We start from the raw sequence: 19,283 nt of genomic DNA, 5'->3' as shown, positions 1-19,283 counted from the left end.
TAAGGATGTCTGTTCAGCAAAGAACATGATGGACAAAATTAATAGATTGACAAGATAAAAAAGTTACTTGTAGTGCTTCATATCAACAGAGGATTAGTATCTGAGAATACAAGAGACATTTTCCTATCAACCAAGAAAAGGATAATTTTAATAGAAAAGACAACAAAGGATCAACAGATACAAAGAGGCAATTTATAGCAGAGGAAAGCCACGTGACTATAAGGCATAGGAAACAAAGATGAAACTCAGCAGTAATCAGAAAAATACAAATTAAAAAGAGAAGAAGTTACCGCCTAATAAGCAGTCGGCAAAATTAGAAAGTTGGGAAATGACAAATGTTGGCAAGGGTGTGAGGATATCTAAACCCTGGTGCATTGCTGGAGGAATGTAGACTAATGCGATCATGCTGGAGACTGACAGGCATTTACACACATCCTATGACCCAGGAATCCCATGGGCCCATAAGGAAAGTATTTCAGTATAATTATTGCAATAGTATTCTTTTCGGTATTGGGAAGCTACAGGCAATCTTACTATATATTACTTGGGAGAATGGATAAGTAAAATATATTCTTTTTAAAATTCACACACACACACACACACACACACACACACACACACACGTCAGGTTGGGATCATACGATTTTCCAAAACCTACACTCACCTAAGACACGTAGGTCAAAAGAACTGTACTTTTGCATTTTTCCACATTCTGAATTTCTAGGGCAGGCACATGCTGGTTACTCCGGTTTTCCTGAGGGTTCTGAAGACACACTTGATTCTTCTCTGTTTTCCTTCCAAGAGACTAGATCTCCCTCTAAATCAGAGCCCAAGTAGAAGCTCCAGTTCTATTGAGTGGCTCTCGACAATGGCTGCCCACGTAAACTTCCGAGCGCCAGCCATCTGGAGCCCTGCCTCCTTCCCTTTCACGTTAAGCTCCTCGTCATTCTGCTTAGACTTCCTTCCAGCTCTTGACTTTGATCTAGAGCCTGATGAGTTGTGTTAGACCTTGAATTTGGCCTGGTGCCGTAAGACTTACTGGCACCTGGGCACACTCTTCTGTACCCTGCCGTGAGGGGTTCTCCTATTGCCAGGTCCTGTACACCCCTATTTCCTTTTTATTCTTACTTGAAGAGTAAGTAGACTAAATAATGGTCCCTGGGTTACGTCCTTGTCCTACTCCCTGGGACCTGAGAATACTGCCTTGTCTGGCAAAAAGGGACTTTCCAGATGTGATGAAGGATCCGAAATGAGGGATATTATCCTGGATGATCCAAAGGGTCCGGGATAATTACAACAGGCTTTGAGAGAGGGATGAAAGAGTTAGAGAGGAGAAAGTGATGTGATGATGGAAGCAGAGATCGGAGTGATATGCTTTGAAGATCAGGAAGAGGCCATACGCCCAGACATACAGGCAGCCACCCAGAAGGTGAAAAATGTCAGAAAGCATGAGAGACTCCAGAAGGAGCCAGTTCTCCTGACATCTTGACTTTAGCTCAGTGAAACTGGCTTTGGAGTTTTGATCTCCAGAACTGTAAGAGAATAAATCTGTGTACATTGAAACCACTAAGTTTGTGGTGATTTCTTACAGCAGCAATAGGGAAATTAATACACCCAATAATTGCTCTCATGATGTTACACTGGAGACCTCCTATTCATAAAACTCAATGATCTTTTCCTTTTCCTCTTCCTTTTTAGCTTCTCTTAGGAAGCTGCCAGATAGAGTGCTGGGAAGAACATGGGTTTTAAGGGGGAAAAACCCAGATCTGGTTCTAATTAGTGTTTCCACACAGGAATTCTTTCTTACCATTTCTTAGAAAATGTATGTTTTCCCAGATCCTGAGAAAAATCGGCTGAGTAATTGGGGAAAGGGAAAATATATTATAATTTTCTAGTAAGAATTAAAGCTTAGCAATCAAAATAGGAGAGGAGTATTCACTACCGTAGCTATTGCCATGTTATAAATATGTGTTTCTGCCCTATCTGCTGCAACAGTGAGTCATTCTGGCACATAAAATAAATATTAATAAGTTTATAAACACTATGCTTTATTTAAATCCTCTGAATGACATTCTAAGAAATAACAAGTTTCAGAAGCAAATAAGTCCTCAAATTGGCAATTTGTCCACAAGATCTTTTGTAGTTCTGTTAACCTTGCTAGGAGATCCAAGTATTACATTATTTGAATATTAGCCAGTGCTGCTTGCTGGCATTTTCCAGTGTTTGAACATTCACTGCACTTTACAAATACTACTAAATTTAATATTTCTTATTTATTAAACACAAATTTTAGATATCCAATAATAATGAATAAAGTGTATATGAAGAATGTGGGAAGTATTTTAAGAATAACATGATTTGAGAGAAATTCTATAAATTATGACACCTCATTCCTGAACCCCCAAATTAAAATCCATCAGGAATTTGGAAATGCTAGTTCCAATCCCTACCCTATGATTTTATTAGTTGCACGATCTTGGACAAATTACTTTTTTGAGCTTAAACACCCTCATCATTCAAAAGGGGACAATAATATCACATACTTCTGATGCAAGGATTAAATAAGATTATATATGAGAACTGCCTGAAACATACTAAGTCTCCAAAAAAAATCAAAGTTCAAGAAAACAGAGTGGTAAATGTTATAACCTAGAATTTGGCAATGGATTTCTGACTAGACACCAAAATCATGAGCAACTAGAAAAATAGATAAATTGGACTTCATCAAAATTAAAAAAAACTTGTGTGCATTAAGGGACATTATCAAGAAAGTGAAAATACAATCAACAGAATGAGAGGGAATATTTGCAAATTATTTATCTGGTATATATCTGATCATATTTTCAGAGTATATAAAGAACTCTTAAATCTCAACAGCAAAAATGCAAAAAATCCAATTTTTTTAAAAGCAAGGACTTGAATAGATAATTGTACAAAGAAGATATACATATGACCAAAAAGCACATGAAAAGATGGTCAACATCCTTAGTTGGGAAATGCAAATCAAAACCACAATGAGATAACCATTTTACACCCACTAGGATGGCTATAATAATAAATAATAGTAAATGATAAATGTTGGTGAGGATGTCGAGAAATACAAACATTCATACATTGTTGGTAGAGATGTAAATGGTACAGCTGCTATGGAAAACTGTTTAGTGGTTCCTCAAAAAGCTAAAATAGAATTACCATACGACCCAGCAATTCTACTCCTAGGCTCAAAGGAATTCAAAGGGGCTCTTTGTAACAATTTTCATTGCAGCATTATTCACAATCGCCAAAAGGGTGAAGATACCCACGTGTCCATCAAAGAGGACGGATGAACAACATGTGATACATACATGCAATGGAATATTATTCAGCCACGAAAAGGAATGAAGTTCTGACACATGCTATGACTAGGAGAACCTTGAAAACATTGTGGGAAGTGAAATAAACCAGACAGAAAAGGACAAATATTGTATAAACTCACTTATGTGAAATAGCTAGAACAGACAAATTCATAGAGATGGAAAGCACATTAGAGGTGACTGGGGCTGGGGTCATGGCATGTTATTGCTTGACAGTGAGAGTTTCTCTTCAGCTGATGAAAAAAATTTGAAGTGTAAGTGATGATAGTAGCAGAAAACTGTAAATGTAATTAATGCCACTGAATTGTACACTTAAAGGTTAAAGTGGCAGATTTTATGTTAAATATATTTTACCAAAAAAGAAAAAGGATTTGGAAAACAAGGAAAACAACAAACAAAAACCTCACACAGTTCACTAGGCTAATGAATTTGAAATGCAGTTTGGAACCTTTTTATCATCATTGCTCTAGGGCAGAGACACAAGTCCCAAGGGTCTTAGCCTGGCTTTCGAAAGGAAAATAGACCTTGACATAAGGCCTTTCTCAAAGGTATTTATTTTGAGAAAGAATCCCAAGGAATAGGAGGGGAAGAGTGCCGAGAATGAAACAGAAAACAAGGGCAGCAAGTCCATAGTCCATTCTGGGCTCAGTCCTGCCGGGTGCTCATAGGAGCTGTGCAGAATGCACCCCAGAAGGGCAGCTCTTATCCCCTACTTCCCTCCCCACTGGGGATGGGTTGCCTTGTGGATTAACATGCTGGCATGTCTGGGCTGGCAGGACCGAGTATCTGCCAGGAGCCTTCCCTCTTGTCCTGGCTGCAACATCAGAGAAGTCCCAGGCCAGATAGTGAAAAAGTACCCCTGCAGCTGAAGCAAGTGCCATCAGGTGACATCCGGAGCAGCAGAGGGCCATAGAAGAGGCTTGGTGCACACAGACATGGGATTATAATCCTTCCTATGCAGTAAAGCTCTTATCAGGAAGGCTTGAGCATGTATAGCTTAGAAATCTCTACAGCTTCACACGATCTCTCAAATGAAGTTTAAAACTATTAACAGATTTCTGCAGCCTCCACAATTTTAGCTCAACTTATGTGTCCAAAATGATCTATGACTCACCTCTACGTACATCAGTTATTTAGCATTCCCCAAGCCTGTGACAATTTCCTGTCTTTGCACCTTTGCTTGGCCCAGTCCCACCATTTAGATATCCCTTTTACCTTTTTTAATAGCATTCTATTTTAAAGGAACACATGAAATCTCTCCTCTCTCAGCACACTCTCTGGCAGGGCAGGGATGAATCAGGGCATGGCTAATGAATGACACAGGGTGTGGCTAGCCAGGCAGTTTCCTGGAACCTATGTTGACATGGTATGTGGAGCCAGGAGGCTAAGATGTCATGTCCTCAAGAAGCTCAAAGGCAGACGTGAGAAAGAGGGTTGAAAACTGGCTTTCTAATCCAAGCAGTTTAAATGGAGAGCAGAAATAAAAGCGCAACGTTCAACAAGCTGGAGAAACCACAGGATATAAGCAAGGAACAGGAGTCCAAAGAACGGGTTCATGCCAGTGGGGTTAGTGGAACTGAGTCTCTGGCAGGAAGTTCCCTTTTCCTTCTCTGACGCCTACCTGCAGTCCACACTCCTCATATGCCACTCAACATACCTTGCAGTACAATGGTGGCTATTGGCACAATTGCTTAATTTCCCCTAAAAGATAACAAATTCCTTGAAAACTAGGATCGTGCTTTTTATACTCCACACAGTAAAAGGCACAATATCTGTCAAAAATGGAAGTTCAGTACCTACATATGGATTGCATTGGGTTAACATCACACACCAACATAATTGTGGCAAAACAAAATGTAGACTTATATTCACAATCTCTTTCCAGGTTTCAGTCAGAGAGGAAACGCCATAAATAATAGCTGCGTGGGATATTCAGAAGGAAGTCAGATATTAATATGGCAAGTATCACCTATATATCAAACGTCTGTGCTACATGTATTCACATATACGTATTATTTCATTTAATCCTAATGGTTGTTCTATTTGATAGATGAGGAAACTTGTGGTCTAGACAATATCCAAAGTGACACATGTAGAAAGTGGCCATCTGTGTCTAGAGTCTCTGATCTCATTAGCACCAAAGTTACCTGGAAAATATACTCTGGGAATTTGCCAGGCCAGCAGGATACTAAGCGTGGGAGCAAGGTCAGAAATATCTTGGCAGCTAGAAATTTCACTTGCCAGCTCTATTAGTATGGAGATGTTCACTGTAGCACTATTTATAGCAGCAAAAACTTGCAGAAAATCTAATGCCATTATAGCAGTGATGACTATGGAGACGGAAAACTTAGAAAGATGTTCATGATAAAATAAGGCATAGAGCAAATGTCCCCCAGCTATGTAATAATCAAGCAACTGAGTTAACTTTGAAACTGAAACAAAAACCAAAAATGTTGGTGTCTGTAATGTCAGGGTCAGGTGATTATAGATGATTTTTTTTCCCAATTAAAGTTTATTGGGGTGACAATTGTTAGTCAAGTTACATAGATTTCAGGTGTACAATTCTGTAATACATCGTCTATATATCCCATTGTGTGTTCACCACCCAGAGTCAGTTCTCCTTCCATCATCATATATTTGGTCCCCTTTACCCTCATCTACCATCCCCCCCCTTACCCTCTGGTAACCACTAAACTATTGTCTGTGTCTATGAATTTTTGTTTCTCATTTGTCTGTCTGGTTCTTTTGTTGTTTTTGGTTTACATACCACATATCAGTGAAATCATATGATTCTCTGCTTAGCATTATAATCGTATTTCGCTTAGCACTATACTCTCAAGATTCATCCATGTTGTCACAAATGGTCCTATTTTATCTTTTCTTACCACCGAATATTATTCCATTTTGTATATATACCACAACTTCTTTATCTATTCATCTATTGGAGAACATTTTGGTTGTTCCCATGTCTTGGCCACTGTAAATAAAGCTGCAATGAACATTGGAGAACACTTGTGTTTAAGTATAAATGTTTTCAGATATTTGGGGGTAGGTACCCAGGAGAGGGATTGCTGGGTCATATGGTAATTCTATTCATAATTTTTTGAGCAACCTCCACACTGCCTTCCATAGCAGCTGCACCAGTCTGCATTCCTACCAACAGTGTGTAGGTGATTTTTGAAAAATAAAATTTCCACCTTTCCTGCATTTTTCTTGAATTTCTGGTACAATTCAATACAAAAAAAGAGGCCAATGGCAACCATTTCCATTGAAAGTAAATACCTGATTCATGCTGTTGTACTTGAGTTTATCAGCCAAGCAACACCAGAAAAGGCTGTGCAGGACCTACGAACTTTCTTCCTCAAGGCTCTGCTTCCCCTGCTTTGGAGACCTGTTGCTGATGATGCAATCAGGTCCCGCCCAAACCCATTTTAAGAGGTATAGGGAGCGGCAGCATAAAGCGAGGTTAGAGTTAGGAAGCATCGTGGCAATCAGCAAACTCAGCTTCCTTATATTACAGACAGAAGGCCAGAGAGCCCAGTGAGGCAGGAACCTGGAGTAAATGATGGCCCCAGGCCAGGGATAACGGCTTCTGACATGCCTAAAGCACCAGTGCCCCTCAGCCTGGAGCAAAGGCGGCCCTGATGTTCCCCACTCGTCTGTGTCCCCAGCCTTAGACGCCAGCCACTTCCCCCAGCTTTCGCAAACCACTGAGGCATCACAGTCTTGAGCACACACAACTGCTTGGTTTGTACGAAAAGATAGAAAGGGAAATGAAGTATAGGGGAAGAGAAGATAAGCCACCGAAACTTAAACCGAAAGGTCCATGGGAAGAAAACAGGAAATGCCTGAGATTGGCTGACCTGCAATACACAGAGGGTGCCAAAAAAGCGTATACACATTTTTTTAAAAACTTTTATTCATTTAAGTGTGTTTTTCCAGGACCCATCAGCTCCAAGTCAAGTAGTTATTTCAATCTAGTTGTGGAGGGCGCAGCTCATAGTGGCCCGTGTGGGGATCAAACCTGCAACCCTGTTGTTAAGAGCACTGCGCTCTAACCAACTGAGCTAACCGGCCACCCCCAAAAATGTATACACATTTTAAAAAAGGAAAAAGCTGTATTAAAATTGTAATACTCGATACATACCGATAACAAAAGATGAACACAAGTCATGTGTATATGATATTTTGGCACCCCCAGTATGAGCTCTCCCAGAGAACTCCCTCACCCCTTCTGCCATGTGAGGACACATAAAAAGGCTGTGTGTTGTCTGTAACCAGGAAGAGGGCCCTTTCCAGAACTTAATTGTGCTGTCACCTTGATGTCAGCATTCCAACCTCCAAAACTGTCAGGCATAAATTTTTGTTTTTGATAAGCCCCCCAAGACTCCGGTGCTTTGTTTTAGCAGCCTGAAAGCACAAAGACCCTGGGGGTGTGGTGTGACTCCAGCAGAATCGGTTCTCGGGCTGATCCCAAAGGATGCAAGAGCTGGGATGAGAGGAAGGGAATCACAGAAGTTCTGACGATGACGTCTCTGTCCCAACCCCTAGTATTCCCCCGCAAACTTAGTCAACCAGGAGGCTCTGTGATGAGTTAATTGATCACCACACACGATTCTCATCTGAACACGCATTTACAGAGGACAATGCAAGCCCCAAAGTAGGAAATGACTTGCTCATCCCCATTCTAGTAGGTTCTAACAGACATGGAGCCAGAATCCAGGGCAGAGTGTCTCTTTGCATCCAGTTGTTTCCCCAGCTCTACTCAAAGTTGGAGGTGTGAACTAGGGGAGCCCTTCCTAGGTGCCCCAGGCCTCCCAACCACCTCCCTTCACCAGAACATTCTCTGTTCCAGTGGGGCTTCTCCTGAGACTTTGCTTGAGGAAAGGATTCCAAGGCTGGGAGACTCAGAAGGCACTTTCTCCTTGGGTGCTGCCCCTGAAGTTTGCAGTATTTCCTGTCTTAACACAGACATATTTATTGTTCCTTCACCCAGAGACATTTCTTTTATTGTCTCATTTTTCTCATAACAAAAGAAAACCTGCAAAAGAACCTATAGAAAATCTCATCTGTTCAGGTCCACCAGCATCAGGAGACAACACTCCACTGGCAGAATGGAATTGGAGAGGCCACCCTGCCTGGCCCCAAATGCTCCCCCCCTCCCCACTAACTGATAGGGCAGGAGGAAGTTGGCATGTGAGGTTCCTGACACCTGTGTGAGACCAGAATGGTATTCGCTGTCTTACTTGAAGTACCCCAGTTAGGTTTGGAGAAGGGGGAAGTTGCCAGAAGCAAGATGCCGCTGCTCTCTGACTTTTTCTGCTAACTGCAGAAATCCGTCAGGACCCCCGGGGTTAAGGGCAGGGGTCGGAAGGAGTGTGGTGGTTCTGCTTTGGCCCTGACATGGCGGAGGCCACAAGTCCCAGGCGCAAGGTGAAGTGTGGCCTCCCCGGCTGGTTGTCTGTCTTGTTATGTTTTCCTCACAACAGATTCATGGCCGCAGGAGACCCTGCGCCAGCATATCTGTCACCATAAAACACTAACACGAGTCAGGGCCTACTGCAGAGTTAACCTTATCTGAGAGGCATTATGTGATCAAGGGACACTTGGCAACCTTCACGCGCCCTGCTCCGCGGGAAAGGCTGAACTGCTGATTTTCGCTTCTCCAGCTCCTTTCGACCCAGCGAAAACCTAGGAATAGCAAACAGCATGTCAGCGTGATGTCTGAAGGGACACAAACCAGATCCGGGCTTGCTAAGTTAAGTACATTCAAAGCAGAAATATTTATATTTTACATTTTAAATAGTCCCTCGGGGACGCGCAAGATGTTTTTCATCTCGCGTGTGTTTAAGAACGGATCGTACTTGAAAAGCAAAGCAGGCCCCGCAAGCGGCGGACTCAAATGATAGTGATTTTCTTATCGTGTAGATCAAAACAACAGGCTGTGCATACAAACGAGATGTTCTGTGCAAACACACGCAACACAGGTTCTTCTGAAGAAAAGGGAGATGAGAGTACCAATGACGCACGCACCTCCTGTCGCTCCCCGGGAGGTTTGGATGCAAGCCTCTAAAAGGTAACACATGTCCCCAGCTTCTCCCGTGTGATTACGTAACACAAATGCCCGTTGTCGGAATGTGTGTCCTGGGACTCTGGGGGAATGATATACAGATTTGTGCAAAGAGAGAATTAGAAACATTCTAGGAATACTCACGGGAGTGGGACTTGGGGGAGGGGAGTAGATTTCTGATCTGGGTTGACCTGTAACGTGCAGTGTAGGTGAAAATGGGGCTGTTTCACACTGGAAGTCTCTTGAGAGAGAACGGTGACTTTTCAAGGTCCCCATGTGATCAGAAGGAGAAAAGGGAACTGTGTGGTTGAGTTGCTCTCTGACAGGCAAAAGACCACCCAAGTAGATGAAGCGAGTGAGAAAGAGAAAGAGACAGAGGGAGAGAGAGAGGGAGAAAAGGAGAGAGGGAGGGAGGGGGACGGGGGAGAGAGAGAGAGCTGAATATTAGGGGATTCGAAGAAATAACTAAGGAAATGAGGGAAAGCGGGAGCATGCACGAAACCTCAAGGAATAAATCACTCCCTTCACTTCCATCAAGGGGTACAACCTTTTACTCTTTGGGAAATACCAGCATAACTCTCCATGCACTTCAGGGTGAGGTATGCAGGAATTGGCCAGCCAGGGTTTGAGTCCCAGCTTCACCTCTTTCTGTGACTTTGGCCCAGTCAATTTCTGTGAGTCAGCTTCCCTCTCTGACAAATGGGGGAAATAACAGTACTTATCTTTAAAAAAAATTTTTTTAAATAAATACATATAGCACTTATTATATGCCAGAAACGATTCTAATTACTTATAAGTATTTGTTCATTGATTCTCATAATGAAATTTAGATAAGTAGTAAAGGTTGTTGTGAGAATTAGATAATACAGATAGTTATTTACAAAACAGTGCCTAAAACATAGAAAGTTCTTGGCAAATGTTGTTAATGTTATCATTATTGCTTTTGAATTTTAGCTTTACTCATTTGCTTGTAACTGGGCTGATAAAAAATATTATTAACAGAAATAACAATGCAATAATAGCTATCATTTATAGAATACTTATTACATTCCAGGAACTATGTTAGGTGGCTTACGTGTATCATACCAACCTTGCAAGGCAGAAAGTGAGGGAGCTTTCGGGGGTCCTTTTCATAAGGGCACTAATTCCATTCACGGGAACCCCACTCTCATGACCTAATCCTCCCCTAAAGGCCACACATCCTAATACCATGACATTGGGGTTAGAACACAAACGACATTCAGTCTATAGCACAAGGTTAATAGTTTTTATCCATCCTGTCATACTATTAGAAAAATAACTAAAAGATTCTTTAATAATTCACAAAAACACTAGACTAATGCTTGTACAACCATGAGTAAACACTTCAGGTATCTTATTTGTGATCCCATCTAAAAGGTGAGTCTGGCATTCCATTGGATTGCTCCTTTCTCTTTTACTCAGCGGATTTCAGATATGGAGGGAGATGTATAAATTTTACCCCAGGAAAAGAATTTCAGGGATTAGAGATCAGGAACATGTCCTAATAATCCAAGCCTCCTGAAAGGCTTGCATTAAAACAATTTTGAGAAGAGAATTATATACCCTTTATTTAAAAACTTGCACAAAGTAGTTCTTTGTAGTTGAAAGATTTGCAAAACTCTTCCAGGGATTAACATTTCTCACCATGAAAAGCTCTTTAAAACAATGTAATACCATATTTCTAGACACATCACAGCAAATCAAAAATAACTCTGAATCATCTGTGAAGTAACTAGACAATTAGCAGGTATGAAGCAAACAGAGGTGGTTTCTACCTTTCACTGTCATTTAAGCAAATTAGATCTGTTCTTTTTTTGTGAAGACAAAGCAATTGGACATGTCTTTGAGGTTTTCTATTTATTTTCAAGTAGGCTATGAAAGAATTTAAAGTCATATTGGTTGAAAAACTATCAATGGCAATTGTTAAAGCACTTTAATTGATTCAGCCATTCATCAAACAGTTACTGAATGCCTTCTATGGACCAGGTACAGATCATGGTTCTGGAAACATCAAGGTGAACAAAATACAGTATCTGTCCTCAGGGAGATTGCTATCTGGTGGGAAAGAGGGCTGTCCAAACAGTGATATATCACCGAGCCATAGGTGCTCTGTGATAGAGGTTCAATGGGAGGATAAAAGATGGGAGATACTACTGGGTTTGGTGAGACCTATGAGAATGAGGGAAGAATTTCTAGAGGAAGTCATGCCTGAGTCACGCCAGACAGAGGGAACAGGGAGGTAAGAAACAGCAAGAATACAAGGAAAATATCCGAGCAGTCTGATTTGGTTGGAGCAATAAAAAGCACAACGCAGAAGGGGATGAAAATGCAACAGGAGAAATAGATAGCGGACAAATCATGGAGAGTCTTTATTTTATGTTAAGTAACTTGGACATTTTCCTGGAGGAAATAGAGAGAAACAAAATATTTTGAGTAGGGGATTGACATGATCTGATTTGTTTTTTCGACAGTTCATTTTAACACATTTTTATTTAGCACCTTCTAGGCAATATGCTAGGTTCCAAGAATACAAAAATGAATGAGATAGCATTTCACCCTGAAAGAACACAAAGCCTAGTTCTAAAAGATAGACAAGGAAAGAGTTAACTTCAAAACTTCTGCCGAGTGCTATGATAGTGACCTGGCTTTTTGAGAAAAGAACACAGCAGAGATAGTTGGCAAACCCAAAACAGCTCCAAAAATAGATGGGAAAGTGCTTCTCTTTCCTGACTTGTACAAAATCTGAGTCTTTGCAACACAAATACGTTCATTTTCCATTCCTTTCAACAAAATGCCTTTGCACAGGCATAAACTCCCAGACTTGGAGGCGGCCTGAGAAGTCACCTAGCTCCACGTCTCTTTAATAACAGCCTTCCCTGACTGGGGGACTTCCGCATTCCAAGGCAGCTCCTTTCACTGCGGGAATTAATATGTTAGAAAGGTGATTCCTGCATAGTATTTCAGGTGATTGATTTCCAGTTCCTTCATCCCTTGTCTGAGGCAGTGTGTGCAGTGAGAAAGTCCCAGGACCATGGATTCACAGTGGCTCTGCCATGTACTAGCTGTGTGGTTCTGCATACGTTACTTAAACTTTTTAACTCAAGTTACTCATCTCTAAAATGGTTTAATATGAGATTTAAATGACAAGAGAAATACTAAAAGTAAAGCAATAAGCAAGTATTCTTGTGTAATGAAGTTCAATAAATACTAGCTATTACTATTATTATTAAAGCGTAACATCTGGATATGTCTCTTGCCTCACTTCTTAAAAAAATAGCAAACTTCCTTCTAGTATGAACTCTCCAAATGTTGGTCCTAATACTGAACTCATTATCTGGGTTCATCACAGGTGATACTATCACAGAATACTATCACTCTTGAGCAGAAAAATATTTAGGCAATTTCTGATATCTACTCCCATCTATTTTTTTATTGTGATAGCTGAGCTGGGTGACTTATTAGTCACAAGAGCATCCATCTTTTCCAGGTTGGCCTGATAGCCAGGTATTTTTACATTTGTTTTTAAAGGGCAATGTGTTTAAAACTCTACATGAGACCAGTTTCTTTATCCATAAAAATCACCCTAGGTGACCTCACACATCTAACATTTTGCAATTGCTCATGACACCGGTCAAAAGCTCAAGATGAATAAACAGATTCAGGTTCAAGATGGTGATGTAGGGGGATCCTGAACTCACCTTCTCCCATGCGCTCCGTATCAAAATCCCAATGACATTTTTCACAGAAATAGAACAAAGAATCCTAAAATTTGTATGGAACCACAGTAGACCCCAAATAGCCAAAGCAATCTTGAGAAAGAAGAACAAAGCTGCAGGCATCATACGCCCTGATTTTAAACTATATTACAAAGCTATAGGAATCAAACCAGTGTGGTACTGGCATAAAAACAGACACATAGATCAATGGAGCAGAAAGACAGCCCAGAAATAAACCCATGCCTATATGGTTAATTTATTTATGACAAAGGAGCCAAGAATACCCAATGGGGAAAGGACCATTTTTTTAATAAATGGTGTTGGAAAAAAACTGGACAAATACCTATGAAAGAACGAAACTGGACCACTATCTTACACCATACACAAAAAAGTCACTTAAATGGATTAAAGACTTGAACATAGGACTTGAAATCCTAAAACCCCTAACACAGGTGATAAACTCCTTGACATCAGTTTTGGTGATGATTTTTTAGATTTGGAACAAAAAGCAAAGGTAATAAAAGCAAAAATAAACAAGTAGGACTACACAAACTAAAAGGCTTCTGCACAATAAAGGAAACCATCAACAAAGAGAAAAGGCAACCTACCATATGGGAGAAAAATATTTGCGTATCAGAATCTGATAAGGGGTTAATATCCAAAATTTGTGAAGAACTCATACAACTCAATAGCAAAAAACAAAAATAAAACACATGACCAAATAATCCAATTAAATAATGGGCAGAGAAACTACACATTTTTCCAAAGAAGATATTTAAATGGCCAACAGGTACATGAAAAGGTGCTCAACATCACTGATCATCAGGAAAATGCAAATCAAAACCACAATGAGATATCACCTCACACCTGTTAGGATGGCTGTTTTCAAAAAGCCAAGAAATAAGTGTTGGTGAGGATGTGGAGAAAAGGGAACCCTCAAACACTGCTGGTGGGAATGTAAATTGGTACAGCCACTGTGGAAAACTGTTTGGCATTTCCTCAAAAAATTAAATATAGAAGTACCTTATGACCCAGAAATTCCACTTCTAGGTATTTATTCAAATAAATCGAAACACTAACTTGAAAAGGTATCTGTACCCCCATATTAATTACAGCATTATTTACAAGAGCCAAGACACGAAAACAACCTCAAAGTCCATTGATAGTTGTATGGATAAGGAAAGGGTGGTACACAGTTGACCCTTGAACAACGTGGTTTTGAACTGCTTGGGTCCACTTACATATGCATTTTTTTCAATAAATATACAGTGAGCCCTCTATATCATTGGGTTTTGCATTCACAGATACAACCTGTGTATTTGATCAGCAGTTGGGATCCATGGATGGGGAAGGCCGATTCTACGCCTTGTTCTGCCTCATTTTATGTAAGGCACTTGGAGCATCCGCGAATATTGGTATCTGCAGGAAGTTCTAGAACCAATCCCCCATGGCTACTGAGGGAAGACTGTAGTTAAGTTTTGGGGGAGTCAAAAGTTATTGTATTTTGCCATGTATAAATGTGTACTTTTTTGCCCAAATTTGTGAGGGAAAAATAAGGATGCGCATTATACATGGGTAGTACTAATTCCATATCTATATAAATGTGTTTAATTCTTTTATTTATGCTTATGAGTTAAAAGTGTGACTCTAGAAATCAATAACAATATCTGTATGCAAAATAATATCCTGGAATACGATAATCGGTTTTGTTGAACTTACGACAAACTTGCAACGAAGAGTTCTTGACCTTCTATGATGGGTAAATATCATAAATTTGTTACCCGTAAAATTTCTTGTACCATAATATATTAAAAACTAAATGCTACAATTCCTTTATAATACAAAAACCAAGCACCTAAATGTAAACAAATAAAAATTTGAAATAAAAAATTAAAATGAAAAAATTTTTTTCCTGAAAGTCCGGGCCAAAAACATGGGTGCACATTATAGATGGGAGCGTATTATACATGGCAAAATACAGTAAATGCGCATTTTCAACTGCATGGGGGTCAGCATCCTAACCCCCACATTGTTCAAGGATAAAGATATATGTGTTTAAAATGGAATATTATTCAGCCGTATAAAAGAAGGAAATCTTGCCATTTGCAACAACATGGATGCACCTTGAGGTCATTATGCTAAGTTAAATAAGTCAGACAGAAAAAGACAAATACCATATGATGTCCCTTATATGTGGACCCAAAGCAAAAAAAAAAAAAACTGAACTCATGGATACAGAGAAGAGACGTGTGGTTGCCAGAGACAGGCGTGGAAGTGGAGGAGGGGAGAAAAGGGAGAAGCTGTTCAAAGGGTACAAACTTCCAGTTATCAAATAAATAAGTCATGAAATGGAACGTACAGCTTGGTGACTATAGCTAATACTGTACTGGATATTTGAAAATTGCTAATAGTAGATCTTAAAAGTTCTTATTACAAGAAATTGTACCTATGTGAGGCGATGCATAGTAACTAGACTTATCATGGTGAGCATTTCGCAATATATACATATATCAGGTCATTATGTTGTACACCTGAAACTAATATAATGTTATGTGTAAATTATATCTCAATTAAAAAACCTTGCTGAATAGATTCTGGATACTCATGGGGGAGAATTTAACATGAACTGGAATAGCAAAAGCAACCGCAAATGACTGAGACCTTATAGGTGAGAAGCTTTGACGGGGCAGGACCGGGGAGGATTATAAAGATTATTATGATGCTGGACTGGAAGTCAGAGATCTGAATGAAGTCTTAGATCAACTCCTTTACAGAGATAAGAGCTTCACAACCATTTAGACTCCCCAAGCCTCAGTTTCCTCTCTGTAGAGGATATGTGATACAGGAATTAAGACCAGACATTGTGGAGCCAGCCTACCTTAGCTCTGTCATGCTGGGCAAGTTAACTGACCTCTCTGGGCCTCAGTTTCTTCATCTGTAAAAGTGGGATGAAAACAGTATTAGATCTACATTCTCAGGGTTCTCAACAGAAGCAAATGACTCTCGGAAAGCACTTTTTATGTATCTGACGTATAGTGAGTGCTATAAAAATATTACTATTATATCATTGTTATAAAATTAAAGAGTTGTATTAAATCTCTGATTCCAGCACCAGCATTACGTGATGCTCTGGGCTGAGTCTACCGGCCCTCTGCATAGCTCGATCTTTAAAGGAAATGCTGAGATCGTGAGACACATCTAATCCATAAACCAGAAATACTAGATACTTTCCACAATTATGAGTGAAGCCAAGGGTACAGTTGGGAAGCAGAGGGAGTTCAGGTGGGTCACAGCTGGACAAAGCACCCCTCTTTGGACAAAAAGGAAGAGGAAAGTCCTTTTTGGTAATGTTCATATGATTAGGGAGATGGAGGGAGTTATTCTGCAATGAAAGAAAGCTTCGGAGAAACAAGAGCCTTAACAAAGCTAATGTGGGAGGTTGGGGGAGGTCCATTATGACAGAGACTCTGTCTTTGAGGCAGGAACACTGTGGCTGGGGGGAGGGCGGGGAGTAGGGTGCAGTGCAAATACATTTCATAGGTCCTTCAAAGAAGCAATGGCATGTGGGGTAAGATCACTTTGGATTTGGGAAATTCTCTTTAGCTTCTCAAACTTCCTATAATTTCAACTGGGTTGTATGCTATGGAAGGAAGTAAAAGTGTGACAATGTGGGGTCCATCCCCCGACACCGTGGTGGTGGCGGAGTCCCTAGTGCAGGCCCACACAACCCCAGGTCAGGCGGAGCCCAGCCACCACACCATCGGGATCCAGGACAGACTCCGTGCACAGCCAGCGTAGGGCAGCTATCTGTGTAAACAGGCCAGGCCTCCAGCAGACATGCACCCTGTTTACCCTGATGGGGCTGCACTCTTTTCAGAGCTGGTTTCATCCCCTGAGCAGGTGCACTGGCAACAGGGGAAATCAAATGAACAACCTGCTCCTCTCCCTGAGCTGAGATCACGTTTGACAATAATCATGACCTCATACAGGTTTCTCTTGGTCAGGTTCTGTGATTCAACCTACACACCCTCAGACATAGGATCAGAGTGGAACATAGTAGGTTTTTACTTATTATGAGAGAGAAAGAATAAGAGAGAGGGGCTCACGCTCAGTATAAGCATTATGTCATAAGGGCAAAGTCTTCCCTGGGAAACGCGCAGAGCGGGGTCAGCCAGAGGGGGCCACTATCTCTCTGGCTCTGGAGGTTGAGAGTCAAGGTGAAAAAACATTAGGGACTTTGAAGGACTGGTGGGGGCTTCTTAGAGGCTTCAGGAGAGGATTGCAGTTCCAGAAAAAGGCTTGATCTCCATTCTCCACCAAGACATTTCCACGACCCAAGGTCCAGCCCTGAGAGGTAAACTGGGAAACTGCGATGAAAGCAAGGGATACCGATGGTGATGATGATTTGATATGTATCGGACCATTAGGATTTTCCAGGCATTGTGCTAATTGCTTCATGAGTATTTATCCCATATGGACTTCACCACAATCCTATGAGGCAGGGTCTGTTTTCAGCCTTATTTTACATGAAAAGAAATGATTGTTCAAAGAAGTTACAAGGCTATTAGGTGGCATCCCTGGGATTTGAGTCAAGATTCCCCCTTAGAGCCTGAATTCTTCATAATCTCGCAACAGCCTCAACCTGACTAGTCCCTCGTGATCTCACCTTTCATTTCAGCTTGGAAGAAGAAAGTCGTAAACGTGCAGTATTCTGAGAGGCGAATGGTACAGAGAGGCATGTTCTCTGAAGTCTGGGACCTGGGAGGGGTGTGCAGGGGTGGCACTGGCCACACCGTATAGGCACATTTATGTAACACTCTAGTCCTGGTCAGCACACAGCAGTGGAACCATCTTCCCAGGCCCTGCACTCGGCATCACAGTGACATGGTGCCAATTCCTCTTTCCCTAAAGAAGCCTGTCAGTGGGTGATGGATGTTCAAATAAGATTTCTGTGTGATTTGCTCTTTGATTTTTCTCCAGGACCATTTCTAGCTCAGTGACTAACATAAAAATCAATCACCAAGTAGAAATATAGTGGAAACCTAAATTTAGGCCTAGTAAACAGAAATACTCTATCATTATTGAGAAATCTGGTTTCAAGGAAAACCCCATTTACCCCAAAGATCAGTAACACACAACGTAGATGATTTACTGGGATGACATGTGTAGCCACCCCAAATTTAGACTCTGTCCATATTTAGAAGGCATATAGTAGTCACAATATTTTTTTCATTGCCACTCAGTTTTGAGGAAAGGAAAATTTCTAGCAATTCTAAGATTGTTGGTGGCTGGAGGTCCGGCTCAGGCTATTGGGTTGCTGACCTGGATTAGCAAATTAATCCACCTGATGTGGGTTAGCAAAGAGCCAGTTACAAGGTAGCGTGGGGAGGAGTGATGAGCGGAGAATGTTGCCCACGGGAGCCACTATATCACACTGTTTTTAAGATGACCCTTGTTGCTGACCTATGGTAGCCAGGTCTCTGCTTACTGGTGATAGGCTTGCAAAATACTCACTAAGGATGTCCCCACAAATCCTTCAGACAACCCGCTGTCTTCAAGCCCCTCTGAACCCTGCCGACCACCTCATCCTAGGAGGAAAATTAAACTCATTCTAACTTGAAGGTTATGGAGTGAACAGCTTACATCACAAATTTTAATTTAGCTAACCCCAGTCTCCTCTAAACTGGAATTTGGAACAAAGCCACCCAGCAGAGCATTTCTAATTAAATTGGCTTACAGTAAGGCTTCACGTCAAAATCAAACCGTGGTCATAGACACCCAAACACGGATGATGCCAGGTGCTACTTTATGCAATCTCCACACCGTGTTGACCTGTACAAAGGGGTTTCTGTTGGGCGACGAGTTATTCTCTAACATAAGAAGGGCAAAGCTCCATGTGTCAGGTCTGCTTACCTTTCAAGGCAAATATGTGTGGACTCATCCAGTAATTCCTGTGACTGACCCGACACTCAAAGGCACGGGGCGGGAGGGGGTCAAGAGGAGGAGCTCTCAACCTGGGAACTCAGATCTAGTATGACATTTGTATAGTGTTAACCAAAGTAATGAAAACCACACGGCCCCTGGGCGACCGCTGTGCGCATGCTCTGTGGGGAAGCCGGTGTG

This window comes from Rhinolophus sinicus, chromosome 1, assembly GCF_057876585.1.
Source record: "Rhinolophus sinicus isolate RSI-liver-muscle chromosome 1, RSI-T2T, whole genome shotgun sequence".
Lineage (NCBI taxonomy): Eukaryota > Metazoa > Chordata > Mammalia > Chiroptera > Rhinolophidae > Rhinolophus > Rhinolophus sinicus.
The sequence above is the reverse complement of the archived record's forward strand: the minus strand, read 5'-3'. Positions refer to the sequence as shown.